The following is a 23410-nucleotide window of genomic DNA, read 5'->3' as shown; positions in this document are numbered from 1 at the left end:
ATCCTAATGTCAGGAGGGGGCACGATACAGCCCTAGTACCATCCTAATGTCAGGAGGAGGCACGATACAGCCCTAGTACCATCCTAATGTCAGGAGGGGGCATGATACAGCCCTAGTACTATCCTAATGTCAGGAGGGGGCACGATACAGCCCTAGTACCATCCTAATGTCAGGAGGAGGCACGATACAGCCCTAGTACCATCCTAATGTCAGGAGGGGGCACGATACAGTCCTAGCACATCCTAATGTCAGGAGGGGGAACGATACAGCCCTAGTACCATCCTAATGTCAGGAGGGGGCACGATACAGCCCTAGTACCATCCTAATGTCAGGAGGAGGCACGATACAGCCCTAGTACCATCCTAATGTCAGGAGGAGGCACGATACAGCCCTAGTACCATCCTAATGTCAGGAGGGGGCAGGATACAGTCCTAGTACCATCCTAATGTCAGGAGGGGGCATGATACAGCCCTAGTACCATCCTAATGTCAGGAGGGGGCACGATACAGCCCTAGTACCATCCTAATGTCAGGAGGGGGCACGATACAGCCCTAGTACCATCCTAATGTCAGGAGGGGGCACGATACAGCCCTAGTACCATCCTAATGTCAGGAGGGGGCACGATACAGCCCTAGTACCATCCTAATGTCAGGAGGGGGCACGATACAACCCTAGTACCATCCTAATGTCAGGAGGGGGCACGATACAGCCCTAGTACCATCCTAATGTCAGGAGGTGGCACGATACAGCCCTAGTACCATCCTAATGTCAGGAGGGGGCACGATACAACCCTAGTACCATCCTAATGTCAGGAGGGGGCATGATCATGTCATTAGGCTTCCTGGAGGTCATGCTTGATGTTAAGGTGGCTGCATTACAAGATGTTGAAGAGGCTGAGTTTTCCTAATCCCTTCCTGGAAAACTTCTTTGCATATTTCCCAGAATCCCCCAGTGGGGTGTCAGTGGCTGTAAGTCTGGTTGTGCTCTCTCTGGATGGCGGTGACCATACATTATATATATACATTATATATCTATACAGTCCATGTACAGGCCCAGTCCCGGAGCTCTGAATGATTATTCCATGGATTGCGGGATCAGAGCGCGGCGTTAGGTCTATATTTATACTTGTGTATGTTTGTTATTCCCGTACGATGTCTTCAAAGCCATCGCTCGTCTCTCAGATGGAGAAACAAGAAAGCAGCGAGTAGTAGCACCCGCCGGAGCCCCCCAGCACCTCCTGGCACCGCTGCCTCTGCACTTGGCAAATACAATAAGAAAGCCACGGGACGGATGCAGATACGCTCCTTCTGCATGCCAATATCTGCAATATTCATGGAAACCATGAAAAATAATGACAGCAGGAGATCCCATCCACCCAGCCAGGAGGAGGACTTCAACACCGCCCCCGGACCACCACACCCAGGGCAGCGGGTGGGCAGGAGCGCGCCACACATTGCCCATAATCTCCACAGAATGAACTTATTCTTTCCAGGAACCAAAACTGCAACTATTGCTATATTCCTCCTGGGGGTCCTGGGGGTCCAGCCCTACATTATATGGGGTCCTGTATGACGCCTGCCCCTATATGACACCCGCGTTTACCTGGCACCCACTTCTACATGGCACCCGTCTCCTGTATGACACCTGCCCCTATATGACACTTGCGTTTACCTGGCACCCACTTCTCCATGGCACCCGTCTCCTGTATGACACCCGTGTTTACATGGCCCCTTCTACATGATACCTGCCTGTATCTCCGTTTTGCATGGGTTTCCTCCGGTTTCCTCCCAAACTCTAAAATATACTGGTAGATGATTAGATTGTGGCCCCCTGGGGACATTGACTGATGTGACTGTGCAGCGCTGCGGTATCTGTGTGCGCTATCTAAAGGAATTATTATTAATTATTATATGACACCCGCACCCTGTGTTGTCAGGGCCTTCGCCCCTAGGTGTCCCCCTCTGGTGGCTGGGCTCTGGGCCGGCTGTCTGTGATCCGTGGCCTGTGTGTGGCAGATAACGCTGGCTGTGGATTGTGTCATGTGACGAGGATATTGTGTCAGTAATCAGATGTAATTACAATGCGCGTGGCCCGCAGCATCTTATCTCCGCTCCAGGATTGTCGCTGTCTGTGAATGTTCTCAGCCTCACGCTGGGTGCAAATGGCTTTATTTACAATGTAATGAAGTGTTTACCAGGAGCAACAAAGGAGAGATAAGAACAATCTCCCGCTACGTAATCTCCCCGCTACAATCCTCCGCTTGTCATTCCCTCGCCGCGCCGCGCTCCATTCATACAGGGGCCCAAATCACACATCACCAGATACATTGTAACAGCTTGTGATCTAACTGACAGCAAGCAGAGGTCTGCTCCCATCATCCCCCACCGCCGCTGCTCTCCCCTGCTGTGTATTTAGGGGGTATCTCCTCCTGGTCAGGATTGATACTCCCATCATCCGCCACCGCCGCTTCTCTCCTGCTGTGTATTTAGGGGGTGTCTCCTCCTGGTCCGGATTGATACTCCCATCATCCGCCACCGCCGCTTCTCTCCTGCTGTGTATTTAGGGGGTATCTCCTCCTGGTCAGGATTGATACTCCCATCATCCGCCACCGCTCGCCCTTATGTGCCGCTGCTCTCCCCTGCTGTGTATTTAGGGGGTATCTCCCATCATATATTTAGGATTGATACTCCCATCATCCCCCACCGCTCGCCCTTATGTGCCGCTGCTCTCCCCTGCTGTGTATTTAGGGGGTGTCTCCTCCTGGTCAGGATTGATACTCCCATCATCCGCCACCGCCGCTTCTCTCCTCCTGTGTATTTAGGGGGTGTCTCCTCCTGGTCAGGATTGATACTCCCATCATCCCCCACCGCTCGCCCTTATGTGCCGCTGCTCTCCCCTGCTGTGTATTTAGGGGGTGTCTCCTCCTGGTCAGGATTGATACTCCCATCATCCACCACCGCCGCTGCTCTCCCCTGCTGTGTATTTAGGGGGTGTCTCCTCCTGGTCAGGATTGATACTCCCATCATCCCCCACTGCCGCTGCTCTCCCCTGCTGTGTATTTAGGGGGTGTCTCCTCCTGGTCAGGATTGATACTCCCATCATCCCCCACCGCCGCGGCTCTCCCCTGCTGTGTATTTAGGGGGTGTCTCCTGGTCAGGATTGATACTCCCATCATCCGCCACCGCCGCTTCTCTCCTGCTGTGTATTTAGGGGGTATCTCCTCCTGGTCAGGATTGATACTCCCATCATCCCCCACCACCGCTGCTCTCTCCAGCTGTGTATTTAGGGGGTGTCTCCTCCTGGTCAGGATTGATACTCCCATCATCCGCCACCGCTCGCCCTTATGTGCCGCTGCTCTCCCCTGCTGTATATTTAGGGGGTATCTCCTCCTGGTCAGGATTGATACTCCCATCATCCCCCACCGCTCGCCCTTATGTGCCGCTGCTCTCCCCTGCTGTGTATTTAGGGGGTATCTCCTCCTGGTCAGGATTGATACTCCCATCATCCCCCACCGCTCGCCCTTATGTGCCCCTGCTGTATATTTAGTAGGTGTCTCCTCCTGGTCCGGATTGATACTCCCATCATCCCCCACTGCCGCTGCTCTCCCCTGCTGTGTATTTAGGGAGTGTCTCCTGGTCAGGATTGATACTCCCATCATCCCCCTCTGCACCTGGATGGTTGTGCGCTGTGTTATTACATCATTACCCTGATTAGTGTGTGAGGTGTTCTCCGAGCTAATGGAAAGCGTCTGGGCCGACCCCGGGGCCACTTGACGACTACGAGTCACATTGCTGATTTCCTAGTAAATTATAGAGCAGCTCCGCACAACGCGCAACCCCTGAATATCTGCAAATGAGAGACAAGTGCCGGGACAACGGCGTCCAGGGCCACGAGCTGCCAACCCACAATACAGGCACTACAACTCTCAGCATCACTGCGGAGCAGGTCTGTAGTCCTTCATATGCAAATAATAGCTAAGTTTATGTTGGCAGCAGCTCTGGGTGTGACTAGAGCATAGTATATGATATAGCAGGAGCAGGTGGATGTGACCGGAGGATCCTGGGGGGAGACGACTTACCTCTGACGTGTCCCGTAAATCCAGATGTGGGCACAGGTTCATAAGGTTTGACTCCTCAAAAAGTTGCAAATTGAGGCGCAAATCGTCTCCGGTCCCCACAGAGTGGAGGAAAGGTTTAGGAATCAGTTGCGCAAAACTTTTTAATCTTTTTTTGGTCACTTCTCAACAAAAAGTCTGAAATCCCCTGCAGACATTAACACGTTGTGTGCCAGACCTGTCAGGGAGCCGGAGGCTGGTGTCACTGTCACAGGAGAAGCCGCTTATATCTCTGCCTTCTCAGTGTTTGCCCGGCCTTCATGTGTATTTACCTTGCCTGTGCTGGGGTGTCGTTACAGTGTGCGCCGCTCCCTGCATGTGCACCTCATCTACATTTATTGTTATCCTGTTACTTCTATAGCGCCAACATGTTCAGCAGCGCAGTACTGAGGTCTCCTCATACTCTGAAGACAATCTGTGCTCTGGTCCTCAACTACTACTCTCCTCCTATTACTCCTTCTCTCTTCAGTTCTCTTCTCCTTTCCTTCATCTCTCCATTTATTTTCTCTTTTCATGTCCTCCCCGCACCTCTCTCTTCTCCTTTTCTCATCTCATGTTCTCTCCTCTTGTGTCTTCTCCCCTCATCTTCCTCTCTTCTCTTCTTCTCTTCTCTTCTCCTTTTCTCATCTCATGTTCTCTCCTCTTGTGTCTTCTCCCCTCATCTTCCTCTCTTCTCTTCTTCTCTTCTCTTCTCCTTTTCTCATCTCATGTTCTCTCCTCTTGTGTCTTCTCCCCTCATCTTCCTCTCTTCTCTTCTTCTCTTCTCTTCTCCTTTTCTCATCTCATGTTCTCTCCTCTTGTGTCTTCTCCCCTCATCTTTCTCTCTTCTCTTCTTCTCTTCTCTTCTCCTTTTCTCATCTCATGTTCTCTCCTCTTGTGTCTTCTCCCCTCATCTTTCTCTCTTCTCTTCTTCTCTTCTCTTCTCCTTTTCTCATCTCATGTTCTCTCCTCTTGTGTCTTCTCCCCTCATCTTCCTCTCTTCTCTTCTTCTCTTCTCTTCTTCTCTTCTCTTCTCCTTTTCTCATCTCATGTTCTCTCCTCTTGTGTCTTCTCCCCTCATCTTCCTCTCTTCTCTTCTTCTCTTCTCCTCTCCTTTTCTCATCTCATGTTCTCTCCTCTTGTGTCTTCTCCCCTCATCTTCCTCTCTTCTCTTCTTCTCTTCTCTTCTTCTCTTCTCTTCTCCTTTTCTCATCTCATGTTCTCTCCTCTTGTGTCTTCTCCCCTCATCTTCCTCTCTTCTCTTCTTCTCTTCTCCTCTCCTTTTCTCATCTCATGTTCTCTCCTCTTGTGTCTTCTCCCCTCATCTTCCTCTCTTCTCTTCTTCTCTTCTCTTCTTCTCTTCTCTTCTCCTTTTCTCATCTCATGTTCTCTCCTCTTGTGTCTTCTCCCCTCATCTTCCTCTCTTCTCTTCTTCTCTTCTCTTCTTCTCTTCTCTTCTCCTTTTCTCATCTCATGTTCTCTCCTCTTGTGTCTTCTCCCCTCATCTTCCTCTCTTCTCTTCTTCTCTTCTCTTCTCCTTTTCTCATCTCATGTTCTCTCCTCTTGTGTCTTCTCCCCTCATCTTCCTCTCTTCTCTTCTTCTCTTCTCTTCTCCTTTTCTCATCTCATGTTCTCTCCTCTTGTGTCTTCTCCCCTCATCTTCCTCTCTTCTCTTCTTCTCTTCTCTTCTTCTCTTCTCTTCTCCTTTTCTCATCTCATGTTCTCTCCTCTTGTGTCTTCTCCCCTCATCTTCCTCTCTTCTCTTCTTCTCTTCTCTTCTCCTTTTCTCATCTCATGTTCTCTCCTCTTGTGTCTTCTCCCCTCATCTTCCTCTCTTCTCTTCTTCTCTTCTCTTCTTCTCTTCTCTTCTCCTTTTCTCATCTCATGTTCTCTCCTCTTGTGTCTTCTCCCCTCATCTTCCTCTCTTCTCTTCTTCTCTTCTCTTCTTCTCTTCTCTTCTCCTTTTCTCATCTCATGTTCTCTCCTCTTGTGTCTTCTCCCCTCATCTTCCTCTCTTCTCTTCTTCTCTTCTCTTCTCCTTTTCTCATCTCATGTTCTCTCCTCTTGTGTCTTCTCCCCTCATCTTCCTCTCTTCTCTTCTTCTCTTCTCTTCTCCTTTTCTCATCTCATGTTCTCTCCTCTTGTGTCTTCTCCCCTCATCTTCCTCTCTTCTCTTCTTCTCTTCTCTTCTCCTTTTCTCATCTCATGTTCTCTCCTCTTGTGTCTTCTCCCCCCATCTTCCTCTCTTCTCTTCTTCTCTTCTCTTCTCCTTTTCTCATCTCATGTTCTCTCCTCTTGTGTCTTCTCCCCTCATCTTCCTCTCTTCTCTTCTTCTCTTCTCCTCTCCTTTTCTCATCTCATGTTCTCTCCTCTTGTGTCTTCTCCCCTCATCTTTCTCTCTTCTCTTCTCTTCTCCTCTCCTTTTCTCATCTCATGTTCTCTCCTCTTGTGTCTTCTCCCCTCATCTTCCTCTCTTCTCTTCTTCTCTTCTCTTCTCCTTTTCTCATCTCATGTTCTCTCCTCTTGTGTCTTCTCCCCTCATCTTTCTCTCTTCTCTTCTATCCTCCCCGTGTTTTCTGTTTCTTCCTCATCCACCTCTTCTTAGTCTCTTCCTCTCCTTCGCCTCCCTCTGTACTCCTCCACCTGTTCCTTCACCTGCTCCTCTTCTTTTATTGTTCTATTTCTGATTTTATATTTCCTTTCTTTTAGTTTTAATTCCTTCTGTATCTTCTGCTGATTTTGTGCATCTTCTTTATTTCTATCATCTCATTTGATTTTTTCCCATTCCTCTTCTGCTACCTCTTACTCCTACAGTTCTTTTTCTTTCTTCTTTACTTTACTCTGATATTATACAGGAGGAGGGGACAGGTAGCAGTGATATTATACAGGAGGAGGGGACAGGCAGCGGTGATATTATACAGGAGGAGGGAACAGGCAGCGGTGATATTATACAGGAGGAGGGGACAGGCAGCGGTGATATTATACAGGAGGAGGGGACAGGTAGCGGTGATATTATACAGGAGGAGGGGACAGGTAGCGGTGATATTATACAGGAGGAGGGGACAGGTAGCGGTGATATTATACAGGAAGAGGGGACAGGTAGCGGTGATATTATACAGGAAGAGGGGACAGGTAGCGGTGATATTATACAGGAAGAGGGGACAGGTAGCGGTGATATTATACAGGAAGAGGGGACAGGTAGCGGTGATATTATACAGGAAGAGGGGACAGGTAGCGGTGATATTATACAGGAAGAGGGGACAGGTAGCGGTGATATTATACAGGAAGAGGGGACAGGTAGCGGTGATATTATACAGGAGGAGGGGACAGGCAGCGGTGATATTATACAGGAGGAGGGGACAGGCAGCGGTGATATTATACAGGAGGAGGGGACAGGCAGCGGTGATATTATACAGGAGGAGGGGACAGGTAGCGGTGATATTATACAGGAAGAGGGGACAGGTAGCGGTGATATTATACAGGAAGAGGGGACAGGTAGCAGTGATATTATACAGGAGGAGGGGACAGGTAGCAGTGATATTATACAGGAGGGGACAGGTAGCGGTGATATTATACAGGAGGAGGGGACAGGTAGCGGTGATATTATACAGGAGGAGGTGACAGGTAGCGGTGATATTATACAGGAGGAGGGGACAGGTAGCGGTGATATTATACAGGAGGAGGGGACAGGTAGCAGTGATATTATACAGGAGGGGACAGGTAGCGGTGATATTATACAGGAGGAGGGGACAGGTAGCGGTGATATTATACAGGAGGAGGTGACAGGTAGCGGTGATATTATACAGGAGGAGGGGACAGGTAGCGGTGATATTATACAGGAGGAGGGGACAGGTAGCAGTGATATTATACAGGAGGAGGGGACAGACAGCGGTGATATTATACAGGAGGAGGGGACAGGTAGCGGTGATATTATACAGGAAGAGGGGACAGGTAGCGGTGATATTATACAGGAAGAGGGGACAGGTAGCAGTGATATTATACAGGAGCAGGGGACAGGTAGCGGTGATATTATACAGGAGGAGGGGACAGGTAGCAGTGATATTATACAGGAGGAGGAGGTGACAGGTAGCGGTGATATTATACAGGAAGAGGGGACAGGTAGCAGTGATATTATACAGGAGGAGGGGACAGGTAGCGGTGATGTTATACAGGAGGAGGAGGGGACAGGTAGCGGTGATGTTATACAGGAGGAGGAGGGGACAGGTAGCGGTGATGTTATACAGGAGGAGGGGACAGGTAGCAGTGATATTATACAGGAGGAGGAGGTGACAGGTAGCGGTGATATTATACAGGAAGAGGGGACAGGTAGCAGTGATATTATACAGGAGGAGGGGACAGGTAGCAGTGATATTATACAGGAGGGGACAGGTAGCGGCGATATTATACAGGAGGAGGGGACAGGTAGCGGTGATATTATACAGGAGGAGGTGACAGGTAGCGGTGATATTATACAGGAGGAGGGGACAGGTAGCGGTGATATTATACAGGAGGAGGGGACAGGTAGCAGTGATATTATACAGGAGGAGGGGACAGACAGCGGTGATATTATACAGGAGGAGGGGACAGGTAGCGGTGATATTATACAGGAAGAGGGGACAGGTAGCGGTGATATTATACAGGAAGAGGGGACAGGTAGCAGTGATATTATACAGGAGGAGGGGACAGGTAGCAGTGATATTATACAGGAGGGGACAGGTAGCGGTGATATTATACAGGAGGAGGGGACAGGTAGCGGTGATATTATACAGGAGGAGGTGACAGGTAGCGGTGATATTATACAGGAGGAGGGGACAGGTAGCGGTGATATTATACAGGAGGAGGGGACAGGTAGCAGTGATATTATACAGGAGGAGGGGACAGACAGCAGTGATATTATACAGGAGGAGGGGACAGGCGGCGGTGATATTATACAGGAGGAGGGGACAGGTAGCAGTGATATTATACAGGAGGAGGGGACAGGTAGCAGTGATATTATACAGGAGGAGAGGACAGACGTCAGTGATATTATACAGGAGGAGGGGACAGGTAGCAGTGATATTATACAGGAGGAGGGGACAGGCAGCAGTGATATTATACAGGAGGAGGGGACAGGTAGCAGTGATATTATACAGGAGGAGAGGACAGGTAGCGGTGATATTATACAGGAGGAGGGGACAGGTAGCAGTGATATTATACAGGAGCAGGGGACAGGTAGCAGTGATATTATACAGGAGGAGGGGACAGGCAGCAGTGATATTATACAGGAGGAGGGGACAGGTAGCAGTGATATTATACAGGAGGAGGGGACAGGCAGCAGTGATATTATACAGGAGGAGGGGACAGGCAGCAGTGATATTATACAGGAGGAGGGGACAGGCAGCAGTGATATTATACAGGAGGAGGGGACAGGTAGCAGTGATATTATACAGGAGGAGAGGACAGACGTCAGTGATATTATACAGGAGGAGGGGACAGGTAGCAGTGATATTATACAGGAGGAGGGGACAGGCAGCAGTGATATTATACAGGAGGAGGGGACAGGTAGCAGTGATATTATACAGGAGGAGAGGACAGACGTCAGTGATATTATACAGGAGGAGGGGACAGGTAGCAGTGATATTATCCAGGTGCAGGTGACAGGTAGCAGTGATATTATACACTGTGTCCTCCTCCTGTATATCTGGTCAGATCCCTGATTCCTGCGGATCCTGAGTATTCCGGGTCTTTTCCGGGATGGTCGCGGATGATTCCGGAGGATTGTGAGCAGCGTTCGTCAGCCGGTGGTGTCAGAACTGTCCACCCCGAGGCTAAAAATACTCACATTAGACCCGCGGTATAAATAGCACCAGCCCAGCGCATAATTATCACTCGTCAGCGCCTCGTCCTCACAAATCTGCTGTTTTCTGATTAGTGTTTTTTTCTTGAATTTAAATAAATTCAGATCTTTATTTTTAACTACTGAAACGCCAGAATGATGGCAGAGACGGCTGTGTCCCCAACAGGTAACCCCCCTCACAGGTATATAACAGGTAGATACCCCCCCTCACAGGTATATAACAGGTAGATACCCCCCCTCACAGGTATATAACAGGTAGATACCCCCCATACAGGTATATAACAGGTAGATACCCCCCCATACAGGTATATAACAGGTAGATGCCCCCCCCATACAGGTATATAACAGGTAGATACCCCCCCCATACAGGTATATAACAGGTAGATACCCCCCCCCATACAGGTATATAACAGGTAGATACCCCCCCTCACAGGTATATAACAGGTAGATACCCCCCTCACAGGTATATAACAGGTAGATACCCCCCCTCACAGGTATATAACAGGTAGATACCCCCCCTCACAGGTATATAACAGGTAGATACCCCCCATACAGGTATATAACAGGTAGATACCCCCCCATACAGGTATATAACAGGTAGATGCCCCCCCCATACAGGTATATAACAGGTAGATACCCCCCCCATACAGGTATATAACAGGTAGATACCCCCCCATACAGGTATATAACAGGTAGATACCCCCCCATACAGGTATATAACAGGTAGATGCCCCCCCATACAGGTATATAACAGGTAGATACCCCCCATACAGGTATATAACAGGTAGATACCCCCCCATACAGGTATATAACAGGTAGATGCCCCCCCCATACAGGTATATAACAGGTAGATACCCCCCCATACAGGTATATAACAGGTAGATACCCCCCCCCCCATACAGGTATATAACAGGTAGATACCCCCCCATACAGGTATATAACAGGTAGATACCCCCCCATACAGGTATATAACAGGTAGATACCCCCCTCACAGGTATATAACAGGTAGATACCCCCCCTCACAGGTATATAACAGGTAACCCCCCTCACAGGTATATAACAGGTAGATACCCCCCTCACAGGTATATAACAGGTAGATACCCCCCCTCACAGGTATATAACAGGTAGATACCCCCCCTCACAGGTATATAACAGGTAGATACCCCCCCTCACAGGTATATAACAGGTAGATACCCCCCTCACAGGTATATAACAGGTAGATACCCCCCCTCACAGGTATATAACAGGTAGATACCCCCCCATACAGGTATATAACAGGTAGATACCCCCCCTCACAGGTATATAACAGGTAGATACCCCCCATACAGGTATATAACAGGTAGATCCCCCCCATACAGGTATATAACAGGTAGATGCCCCCCCCCCATACAGGTATATAACAGGTAGATGCCCCCCCCATACAGGTATATAACAGGTAGATACCCCCCCCATACAGGTATATAACAGGTAGATGCCCCCCCCCCCCATACAGGTATATAACAGGTAGATGCCCCCCCCATACAGGTATATAACAGGTAGATACCCCCCCATACAGGTATATAACAGGTAGATACCCCCCCCATACAGGTATATAACAGGTAGATACCCCCCCCATACAGGTATATAACAGGTAGATACCCCCCCCATACAGGTATATAACAGGTAGATCCCCCCCATACAGGTATATAACAGGTAGATGCCCCCCCCCATACAGGTATATAACAGGTAGATACCCCCCCCATACAGGTATATAACAGGTAGATGCCCCCCCCCCATACAGGTATATAACAGGTAGATGCCCCCCCCCATACAGGTATATAACAGGTAGATACCCCCCCCATACAGGTATATAACAGGTAGATACCCCCCCCCCCATACAGGTATATAACAGGTAGATACCCCCCCCATACAGGTATATAACAGGTAGATACCCCCCCCCATACAGGTATATAACAGGTAGATACCCCCCCCCCCATACAGGTATATAACAGGTAGATACCCCCCATACAGGTATATAACAGGTAGATACCCCCCCATACAGGTATATAACAGGTAGATACCCCCCCATACAGGTATATAACAGGTAGATACCCCCCCCCCATACAGGTATATAACAGGTAGATACCCCCCCATACAGGTATATAACAGGTAGATACCCCCCCCATACAGGTATATAACAGGTAGATACCCCCCCATACAGGTATATAACAGGTAGATACCCCCCCCCATACAGGTATATAACAGGTAGATACCCCCCCTCACAGGTATATAACAGGTAGATACCCCCCCTCACAGGTATATAACAGGTAGATACCCCCCCCCCCATACAGGTATATAACAGGTAGATACCCCCCCCCATACAGGTATATAACAGGTAGATACCCCCCCATACAGGTATATAACAGGTAGATACCCCCCCCCATACAGGTATATAACAGGTAGATACCCCCCCCATACAGGTATATAACAGGTAGATACCCCCCCCCCCATACAGGTATATAACAGGTAGATACCCCCCCATACAGGTATATAACAGGTAGATACCCCCCCCATACAGGTATATAACAGGTAGATACCCCCCCCCATACAGGTATATAACAGGTAGATACCCCCCCCCCCCCATACAGGTATATAACAGGTAGATACCCCCCCCATACAGGTATATAACAGGTAGATACCCCCCCCATACAGGTATATAACAGGTAGATACCCCCCCCATACAGGTATATAACAGGTAGATACCCCCCCATACAGGTATATAACAGGTAGATACCCCCCCATACAGGTATATAACAGGTAGATACCCCCCCCCCATACAGGTATATAACAGGTAGATACCCCCCCCCCATACAGGTATATAACAGGTAGATACCCCCCCCCCATACAGGTATATAACAGGTAGATACCCCCCCATACAGGTATATAACAGGTAGATACCCCCCCCCATACAGGTATATAACAGGTAGATACCCCCCCCATACAGGTATATAACAGGTAGATACCCCCCCCCCCCATACAGGTATATAACAGGTAGATACCCCCCCCCCCATACAGGTATATAACAGGTAGATACCCCCCCATACAGGTATATAACAGGTAGATACCCTCCCCCATACAGGTATATAACAGGTAGATACCCCCCCCCCCATACAGGTATATAACAGGTAGATACCCCCCCCCATACAGGTATATAACAGGTAGATACCCCCCCCCCCATACAGGTATATAACAGGTAGATACCCCCCCCCCATACAGGTATATAACAGGTAGATACCCCCCCCCCATACAGGTATATAACAGGTAGATCCCCCCCCCCCCATACAGGTATATAACAGGTAGATACCCCCCCCCCCATACAGGTATATAACAGGTAGATACCCTCCCCCCCATACAGGTATATAACAGGTAGATACCCCCCCCCCCCATACAGGTATATAACAGGCAGATACCCTCCCCCCCATACAGGTATATAACAGGTAGATACCCCCCCCCCATACAGGTATATAACAGGTAGATACCCTCCCCCATACAGGTATATAACAGGTAGATACCCCCCCCCCCCATACAGGTATATAACAGGTAGATACCCCCCCCCATACAGGTATATAACAGGTAGATACCCCCCCCCCCATACAGGTATATAACAGGTAGATACCCCCCCCCCCCATACAGGTATATAACAGGTAGATACCCCCCCCCCATACAGGTATATAACAGGTAGATACCCCCCCCCCCCCATACAGGTATATAACAGGTAGATACCCCCCCCCATACAGGTATATAACAGGTAGATACCCCCCCCCATACAGGTATATAACAGGTAGATACCCCCCCATGTATGTTGTAGGCGTGTGGCACCACGCGAGCTCCTTGTATGTGGCGTGTGTTATACTTCATGTATGTTGTAGGCGTGTGGCACCACGCGAGCTCCTTGTATGTGGCGTGTGTTATACTTCATGTATGTTGTAGGCGTGTGGCACCACGCGAGCTCCTTGTATGTGGCGTGTGTTATACTTCATGTATGTTGTAGGCGTGTGGCACCACGCGAGCTCCTTGTATGTGGCGTGTGTTATACTTCATGTATGTTGTAGGCGTGTGGCACCACGCGAGCTCCTTGTATGTGGCGTGTGTTATTCTTCATGTATGTTGTAGGCGTGTGGCACCACGCGAGCTCCTTGTATGTGGCGTGTGTTATACTTCATGTATGTTGTTGGCGTGTGGCACCACGCGAGCGCCTTGTATGTGGCGTGTGTTATACTTCATGTATGTTGTTGGCGTGTGGCACCACGGGAGCTCCTTGTATGTGGCGTGTGTTATACTTCATGTATGTTGTTGGCGTGTGGCACCACGCGAGCTCCTTGTATGTGGCGTGTGTTATACTTCATGTATGTTGTAGGCGTGTGGCACTACGCGAGCTCCTTGTATGTGGCGTGTGTTATACTTCATGTATGTTGTTGGCGTGTGGCACCACGCGAGCTCCTTGTATGTGGCGTGTGTTATACTTCATGTATGTTGTTGGCGTGTGGCACCACGCGAGCTCCTTGTATGTGGCGTGTGTTATACTTCATGTATGTTGTTGGCGTGTGGCACCACGCGAGCGCCTTGTATGTGGCGTGTGTTATACTTCATGTATGTTGTTGGCGTGTGGCACCACGCGAGCTCCTTGTATGTGGCGTGTTTTATACTTCATGTATGTTGTAGGCGTGTGGCACCACGCGAGCTCCTTGTATGTGGCGTGTGTTATACTTCATGTATGTTGTAGGCGTGTGGCACCACGCGAGCTCCTTGTATGTGGCGTGTGTTATACTTCATGTATGTTGTAGGCGTGTGGCACCACGCGAGCTCCTTGTATGTGGCGTGTTTTATACTTCATGTATGTTGTAGGCGTGTGGCACCACGCGAGCTCCTTGTATGTGGCGTGTGTTATACTTCATGTATGTTGTAGGCGTGTGGCACCACGCGAGCTCCTTGTATGTGGCGTGTGTTATACTTCATGTATGTTGTAGGCGTGTGGCACCACGCGAGCTTCTTGTATGTGGCGTGTGTTATACTTCATGTATGTTGTAGGCGTGTGGCACCACGGGAGCTCCTTGTATGTGGCGTGTTTTATACTTCATGTATGTTGTAGGCGTGTGGCACCACGCGAGCTCCTTGTATGTGGCGTGTGTTATACTTCATGTATGTTGTAGGCGTGTGGCACCACGCGAGCTCCTTGTATGTGGCGTGTGTTATACTTCATGTATGTTGTAGGCGTGTGGCACCACGCGAGCTTCTTGTATGTGGCGTGTGTTATACTTCATGTATGTTGTAGGCGTGTGGCACCACGCGAGCTCCTTGTATGTGGCGTGTGTTATACTTCATGTATGTTGTTGGCGTGTGGCACCACGGGAGCTCCTTGTATGTGGCGTGTGTTATACTTCATGTATGTTGTTGGCGTGTGGCACCACGCGAGCTCCTTGTATGTGGCGTGTGTTATACTTCATGTATGTTGTAGGCGTGTGGCACTACGCGAGCTCCTTGTATGTGGCGTGTGTTATACTTCATGTATGTTGTAGGCGTGTGGCACCACGGGAGCTCCTTGTATGTGGCGTGTGTTATACTTCATGTATGTTGTTGGCGTGTGGCACCACGCGAGCGCCTTGTATGTGGCGTGTGTTATACTTCATGTATGTTGTAGGCGTGTGGCACCACGGGAGCTCCTTGTATGTGGCGTGTGTTATACTTCATGTATGTTGTTGGCGTGTGGCACCACGCGAGCGCCTTGTATGTGGCGTGTGTTATACTTCATGTATGTTGTAGGCGTGTGGCACTACGCGAGCTCCTTGTATGTGGCGTGTGTTATACTTCATGTATGTTGTAGGCGTGTGGCACCACGGGAGCTCCTTGTATGTGGCGTGTGTTATACTTCATGTATGTTGTAGGCGTGTGGCACCACGCGAGCGCCTTGTATGTGGCGTGTGTTATACTTCATGTATGTTGTTGGCGTGTGGCACCACGCGAGCGCCTTGTATGTGGCGTGTTTTATACTTCATGTATGTTGTAGGCGTGTGGCACCACGCGAGCGCCTTTTATGTGGCGTGTGTTATACTTCATGTATGTTGTAGGCGTGTGGCGGTGGTCCTATGTGTGATATTAGGGGGACGTTCCCAGCATAGAAGGGATTTCCATGAATTATCACTACTCACCTTTTCCATAGTGTGGATGTTCGTGTATCCGGGGAGGGGGTGACCTTCTGTACACCACAATGTGACGCTCCGCAGAAACCTTCATCTTCCTGGTAATTTGCTGTTGACTTAAGAAAGGCCAAGACGTCTGGCGGCAGAGGAGCGCGGGGCGCGGGGCTCGCCTCTGATATTACCTGCTAATATTTAGTTTAGCATCTCATCCCCTGCCCCCAGAAATCTCCATTCTCCCTGTTCCGGAGGCCGAGGTGCGGCTTGACTGGCGTCCAGACTGACACACGCGCAGCGATGGCCGTCCATGGGTGTAGCGCTCGCTTCATGTTTTCCAAACGATGTGCAAGGCCTGTGTCATCCGATCCTAACTGGGACTTTATTGCTTTGTGGTCCTTCTCGGACAATTACGGAGCTGGCGCAGCACATATGGTTTTCAGTGCGATGCTCCATGTCTGAGCCGTCACGTCACTCAGAGCCCAGAACAATTGGCATCTGGCGAACGCATAGACACTCAATCAGGCTGACGTGGAATGTGGAGCGCTGCTCCTGAGCCACCCCTGGAGAGAGCGGCGCTGAGCATGACCTCACACTCATTACAGCAGACCTCGGGCCAAGAACAGCACTCATTATAGTGTGGGCGCTGAATATCGGGGTCCTCGCTGTCCCCTATAACTTGTCCCTGGGAGGTTTGGCTCAGACCTTTCTCTTGTGTTCTGAATGGAAAATGTTCTGCACTTGGTTCTCATCCAATGGCAGCCCGTCCTTTACCATGTTCTCTGCAGCTATTCCAGCGGCAGCACAGAAACTACAACTCCTAGCATGCCCATGGTGGCACCTTGTGTCTTCCTAATAATGGTGACCTGTGGCCTCCTAATAATGGTGACCTGTGGCCTCCTAACAATGGGCCTTTGCTCCATAGTCGTCTCTAAACCATCAGTATAAATCAGCAGTCATTTTGTTCTGAAGGCGCCGCTGTTCTCCTGCTCTGATTACATCACATTGCGTTTCTGATCCTGCTGTGATCCCGCTCCGATCTTGCTGTGATCCCGCTCCGATCTTGCTGTGATCCCGCTCCGATCTTTCTGTTATCCTGCCATGATCTGGCTCTGTGGATTCCGCTCTGATCCTGCCGTGATCTGGCTCTGTGGATTCCGCTCTGATCCTGCCGTGATCTGGCTCTGTGGATGATGCTGTGGTCCTGCCATGATCTGGCTCTGTGGATGATGCTCTGATCCTGCCGTGATCTGGCCCTGTGGATTCCGCTCTGATCCTGCTGTGATCTGGCTCTGTGGATGATGCTCTGATCCTCCCGTGATCTGGCTCTGTGGATGATGCTCTGATCCTGCCGTGATCTGGCTCTGTGGATTCCGCTCTGATCCTGCCGTGATCTGGCTCTGTGGATTCCGCTCTGATCCTGCCGTGATCTGGCTCTGTGGATTCCGCTCTGATCCTGCCGTGATCTGGCTCTGTGGATGATGCTGTGATCCTGCCGTGATCTGGCCCTGTGGATGATGCTCTGATCCTGCCGTGATCTGGCTCTGTGGATTCCGCTCTGATCCTGCTGTGATCTGGCTCTGTGGATGATGCTCTGATCCTCCCGTGATCTGGCTCTGTGGATGATGCTCTGATCCTGCCGTGATCTGGCTCTGTGGATTCCGCTCTGATCCTGCCGTGATCTGGCTCTGTGGATTCCGCTCTGATCCTGCCGTGATCTGGCTCTGTGGATGATGCTTTGATCCTGCCGTGATCTGGCTCTGTGGATGATGCTGTGGTCCTGCCGTGATCTGGCTCTGTGGATGATGCTGTGATCCTGCCGTGATCTGGCTCTGTGGATGATGCTGTGATCCTGCCGTGATCTGGCTCTGTGGATTCCGCTCTGATCCTGCCGTGATCTGGCTCTGTGGATTCCGCTCTGATCCTGCCGTGATCTGGCTCTGTGGATTCCGCTCTGATCCTGCCGTGATCTGGCTCTGTGGATTCTGCTCTGATCCTGCCGTGATCTGGCTCTGTGGATGATGCTGTGGTCATGCCGTGATCTGGCTCTGTGGATGATGCTGTGGTCCTGCCGTGATCTGGCTCTGTGGATGATGCTGTGATCCTGCCGTGATCTGGCTCTGTGGATGATGCTGTGGTCCTGCCGTGATCTGGCTCTGTGGATGATGCTGTGGTCCTGCCGTGATCTGGCTCTGTGGATGATGCTGTGATCCTGCCGTGATCTGGCTCTGTGGATTCCGCTCTGATCCTGCCGTGATCTGGCTCTGTGGATGATGCTGTGGTCCTGCCGTGATCTGGCTCTGTGGATGATGCTGTGGTCCTGCCATGATCTGGCTCTGTGGATGATGCTCTGATCCTGCCGTGATCTGGCTCTGTGGATGATGCTCTGATCCTGCCGTGATCTGGCTCTGTGGATGATGCTCTGATCCTGCCGTGATCTGGCTCTGTGGATGATGCTGTGGTCCTGCCGTGATCTGGCTCTGTGGATGATGCTGTGATCCTGCCCTGATCTGGCTCTGTGGATGATGCTGTGGTCCTGCCGTGATCTGGCTCTGTGGATGATGCTGTGATCCTGCCGTGATCTGGCTCTGTGGATTCCGCTCTGATCCTGCCGTGATCTGGCTCTGTGGATGATGCTGTGGTCCTGCCGTGATCTGGCTCTGTGGATGATGCTGTGGTCCTGCCGTGATCTGGCTCTGTGGATGATGCTGTGGTCCTGCCGTGATCTGGCTCTGTGGATGATGCTGTGGTCCTGCTGTGATCTGGCTCTGTGGATGATGCTGTGGTCCTGCTGTGATCTGGCTCTGTGGATGATGCTATGATTATGCCGTGATCTGGCTCTGTGGATGATGCTGTGGTCCTGCTGTGATCTGGCTCTGTGGATGATGCTGTGGTCCTGCCGTGATCTGGCTCTGTGGATGATGCTGTGGTCCTGCTGTGATCTGGCTCTGTGGATGATGCTGCGATGCCACTGTGAGGGGATCCTGCTCCCATGAGGCTCTGCAGACGCCTCAGTGATGATTTGTTTCAGAAAGAAACTAGTTTAGTGTTTGCTGTGGGTCCAGATGTGGGAGCACACGTTTGTTTTCGTGGTCTTTGCCAGCAATGACCTCAGTGAGATCCCCAGCAATGGCTTCCGTCCTTTCATATTTGTATAGAGCGATCTCCAGTGTCCGAGTCTTCCTGTCGCGCACAGAATCGGCTCTTTATAGTAGACAATGACACTTCTCTTGGCTTGTCTTTCACTCTGCCTCTCTTTCTGCTACTTATTGTATCTCGTTTCTCTAAGAAGAGCGTGATATTCTGTCGCTGGCGTCTTCCGCTCGCCATTAACCCTACTTGGCCCCGGCGCGGCAATGCAGAGGTTAAATGGAAGTGTGGGAGAGTTGACAGTGGTGTTTGTGGAGCCCCTCTATGTGGACCGGGGACGGGCCCTCAATGCGCCTTTTGTTTACTGTTTTCCTACAAGGGGCCCCGCTATATTTCATCTGTCACACTTGCTTTTCTTTTTTTCGACAATGGCTGATTGTTTCCAGCAAAGCGGGAGAAAAGCTGCAGGTTCCACAGACAGGAGAATTCTCTATTATATTTTCCTGCCAAATTCCGATCTCTGTTTTCCTTCCCTTGAGCTCACAAAGGACTCATAACTTACTGTCAAGTGTGAGAGTAGCCACAATGCCCCAGTGTTGCTCAGGACGGAGACTCTCTCTCTCCTCATGGCACAACGCTGGCGGCTGCCGCTCAGAGGGTCCGGGAGCTGAGGGGGATGCAGGGGTACGCAGGTACTTACAAGTCAGGGGTGCTGAGGGTCCGGGGCTGCTCTGGAGACCACAAGTCAGGGGTGCTGAGGGTCCGGGGCTGCTCTGGAGACCACAAGTCAGGGGTGCTGAGGGTCCGGGGCTGCTCTGGAGACCACAAGTCAGGGGTGCTGAGGGTCCGGGGCTGCTCTGGAGACCACAAGTCAGGGGTGCTGAAGGTCCGGGGCTGCTCTGGAGACATACAAGTCAGGGGTGCTGAGGGTCCGGTGCTGCTCTATAGACCACAAGTCAGGGGTGCGGAGGGTCCGGGGCTGCTCTGGAGACTACAAGTCAGGGGTGCTGAGGGTCCGGGGCTTCTCTAGAGACCACAAGTCAGGGGTGCGGAGGGTCCGGGGCTGCTCTGGAGACTACAAGTCAGGGGTGCTGAGGGTCCGGGGCTGCTCTAGAGACTACAAGTCGGGTGCTGAGGGTCCGGGGCTGCTCTGGAGACTACAAGTCAGGGGTGCTGAAGGTCCGGGGCTGCTCTGGAGACCACAAGTCAGGGGTGCTGAGGGTCCGGGGCTGCTCTGGAGACCACAAGTCAGGGGTGCTGAGGGTCCGGGGCTGCTCGAGAGACTACAAGTCAGGGGTGCTGAGGGTCCTGGGCTGCTCTAGAGACCAGAAGTCAGGGGTGCTGAAGGTCCGGGGCTGCTCTAGAGACTACAAGTCAGGGGTGCTGAGGGTCCGGGGCTGCTCTGGAGACCACAAGTCAGGGGTGCTGAGGGTCCGGGGCTGCTCTAGAGACCACAAGTCAGGGGTGCTGAGGGTCCGGGGCTGCTCTGGAGACATACATGTCAGGGGTGCGGAGGGTCCGGGGCTGCTCTAGAGACCACAAGTCAGGGGTGCTGAGGGTCCGGGGCTGCTCTGGAGACTACACATCAGGGGTGCGGAGGGTCCGGGGCTGCTCTAGAGACCACAAGTCAGGGGTGCTGAGGGTCCGGGGCTGCTCTGGAGACCACAAGTCAGGGGTGCGGAGGGTCCGGGGCTGCTCTGGAGACCACAAGTCAGGGGTGCTGAGGGTCCGGGGCTGCTCTGGAGACCACATGTCAGGGGTGCTGAGGGTTCGGGGCTGCTCTGGAGACTACAAGTCAGGGGTGCTGAGGGTCCGGGGCTGCTCTGGAGACCACAAGTCAGGGGTGCTGAGGGTCCGGGGCTGCTCTGGAGACATACATGTCAGGGGTGCTGAGGGTCCGGGGCTGCTCTGGAGACCACAAGTCAGGGGTGCTGAGGGTCCTGGGCTGCTCTGGAGACTACAAGTCAGGGGTGCTGAGGGTCCGGGGCTGCTCTGGAGACTACAAGTCAGGGGTGCTGAGGGTCCGGGGCTGCTCTGGAGACCACAAGTCAGGGGTGCTGAGGGTCCGGGGCTGCTCTGGAGACCACAAGTCAGGGGTGCTGAGGGTCCGGGGCTGCTCTGGAGACCACAAGTCAGGGGTGCTGAGGGTCCGGGGCTGCTCTGGAGACCACAAGTCAGGGGTGCTGAAGGTCCGGGGCTGCTCTGGAGACATACAAGTCAGGGGTGCTGAGGGTCCGGTGCTGCTCTATAGACCACAAGTCAGGGGTGCGGAGGGTCCGGGGCTGCTCTGGAGACTACAAGTCAGGGGTGCTGAGGGTCCGGGGCTGCTCTAGAGACCACAAGTCAGGGGTGCGGAGGGTCCGGGGCTGCTCTGGAGACTACAAGTCAGGGGTGCGGAGGGTCCGGGGCTGCTCTGGAGACTACAAGTCAGGGGTGCTGAGGGTCCGGGGCTGCTCTAGAGACTACAAGTCGGGTGCTGAGGGTCCGGGGCTGCTCTGGAGACTACAAGTCAGGGGTGCTGAAGGTCCGGGGCTGCTCTGGAGACCACAAGTCAGGGGTGCTGAGGGTCCGGGGCTGCTCTGGAGACCACAAGTCAGGGGTGCTGAGGGTCCGGGGCTGCTCTGGAGACTACAAGTCAGGGGTGCGGAGGGTCCGGGGCTGCTCTAGAGACCACAAGTCAGGGGTGCTGAGGGTCCGGGGCTGCTCTGGAGACCACATGTCAGGGGTGCTGAGGGTCCGGGGCTGCTCTGGAGACCACAAGTCAGGGGTGCTGAGGGTCCGGGGCTGCTCTGGAGACATACATGTCAGGGGTGCGGAGGGTCCGGGGCTGCTCTAGAGACCACAAGTCAGGGGTGCTGAGGGTCCGGGGCTGCTCTGGAGACTACAAGTCAGGGGTGCGGAGGGTCCGGGGCTGCTCTGGAGACCACAAGTCAGGGGTGCTGAGGGTCCGGGGCTGCTCTGGAGACCACATGTCAGGGGTGCTGAGGGTCCGGGGCTGCTCTGGAGACTACACGTCAGGGGTGCGGAGGGTCCGGGGCTGCTCTAGAGACCACAAGTCAGGGGTGCTGAGGGTCCGGGGCTGCTCTGGAGACATACATGTCAGGGGTGCTGAGGGTCCGGGGCTGCTCTAGAGACCACAAGTCAGGGGTGCTGAGGGTCCGGGGCTGCTCTGGAGACTACAAGTCAGGGGTGCGGAGGGTCCGGGGCTGCTCTGGAGACCACAAGTCAGGGGTGCTGAGGGTCCGGGGCTGCTCTGGAGACATACATGTCAGGGGTGCGGAGGGTCCGGGGCTGCTCTAGAGACCACAAGTCAGGGGTGCTGAGGGTCCGGGGCTGCTCTGGAGACATACATGTCAGGGGTGCGGAGGGTCCGGGGCTGCTCTAGAGACCACAAGTCAGGGGTGCTGAGGGTCCGGGGCTGCTCTGGAGACTACAAGTCAGGGGTGCGGAGGGTCCGGGGCTGCTCTGGAGACCACAAGTCAGGGGTGCTGAGGGTCCGGGGCTGCTCTGGAGACCACATGTCAGGGGTGCTGAGGGTCCGGGGCTGCTCTGGAGACCACAAGTCAGGGGTGCTGAGGGTCCGGGGGCTGCTCTGGAGACTACAAGTCAGGGGTGCTGAGGGTCCGGGGGCTGCTCTGGAGACCACATGTCAGGGGTGCTGAGGGTCCGGGGCTGCTCTAGAGACTACAGGTCAGGGGTGCTGAGGGTCCGGGGCTGCTCTAGAGACTACATGTCAGGGGTGCGGAGTGTCCGGGGCTGCTCTGGAGACCACAAGTCAGGGGTGCTGAGGGTCCGGGGCTGCTCTGGAGACTACAAGTCAGGGGTGCGGAGGGTCCGGGGCTGCTCTAGAGACTACAAGTCAGGGGTGCTGAGGGTCCGGGGCTGCTCTGGAGACCACAAGTCAGGGGTGCTGAGGGTCCGGGGCTGCTCTGGAGACTACATGTCAGGGGTGCTGAGGGTCCGGGGCTGCTCTGGAGACATACTTGTCAGGGGTGCTGAGGGTCCGGGGCTGCTCTAGAGACTACAGGTCAGGGGTGCTGAGGGTCCGGGGGCTGCTCTAGAGACTACATGTCAGGGGTGCGGAGGGTCCGGGGCTGCTCTAGAGACCACAAGTCAGGGGTGCTGAGGGTCCGGGGCTGCTCTGGAGACATACATGTCAGGGGTGCGGAGGGTCCGGGGCTGCTCTGGAGACCACAAGTCAGGGGTGCTGAGGGTCCGGGG

At 52.6% G+C, this 23410-nt stretch overlaps 1 protein-coding gene across 12 annotated transcripts in view; it reads left to right on the top strand.

Annotated features, from left to right (window-relative positions):
- Positions 1-23410, top strand: part of SOX6 (SRY-box transcription factor 6) — a 522737-nt gene that overhangs the window by 157025 nt on the left and 342302 nt on the right. The window lies entirely within an intron of this gene.

This window comes from Engystomops pustulosus, chromosome 7 (assembly GCF_040894005.1).
Source record: "Engystomops pustulosus chromosome 7, aEngPut4.maternal, whole genome shotgun sequence".
Lineage (NCBI taxonomy): Eukaryota > Metazoa > Chordata > Amphibia > Anura > Leptodactylidae > Engystomops > Engystomops pustulosus.
This window is presented reverse-complemented; position numbering and strand designations above follow the sequence as displayed.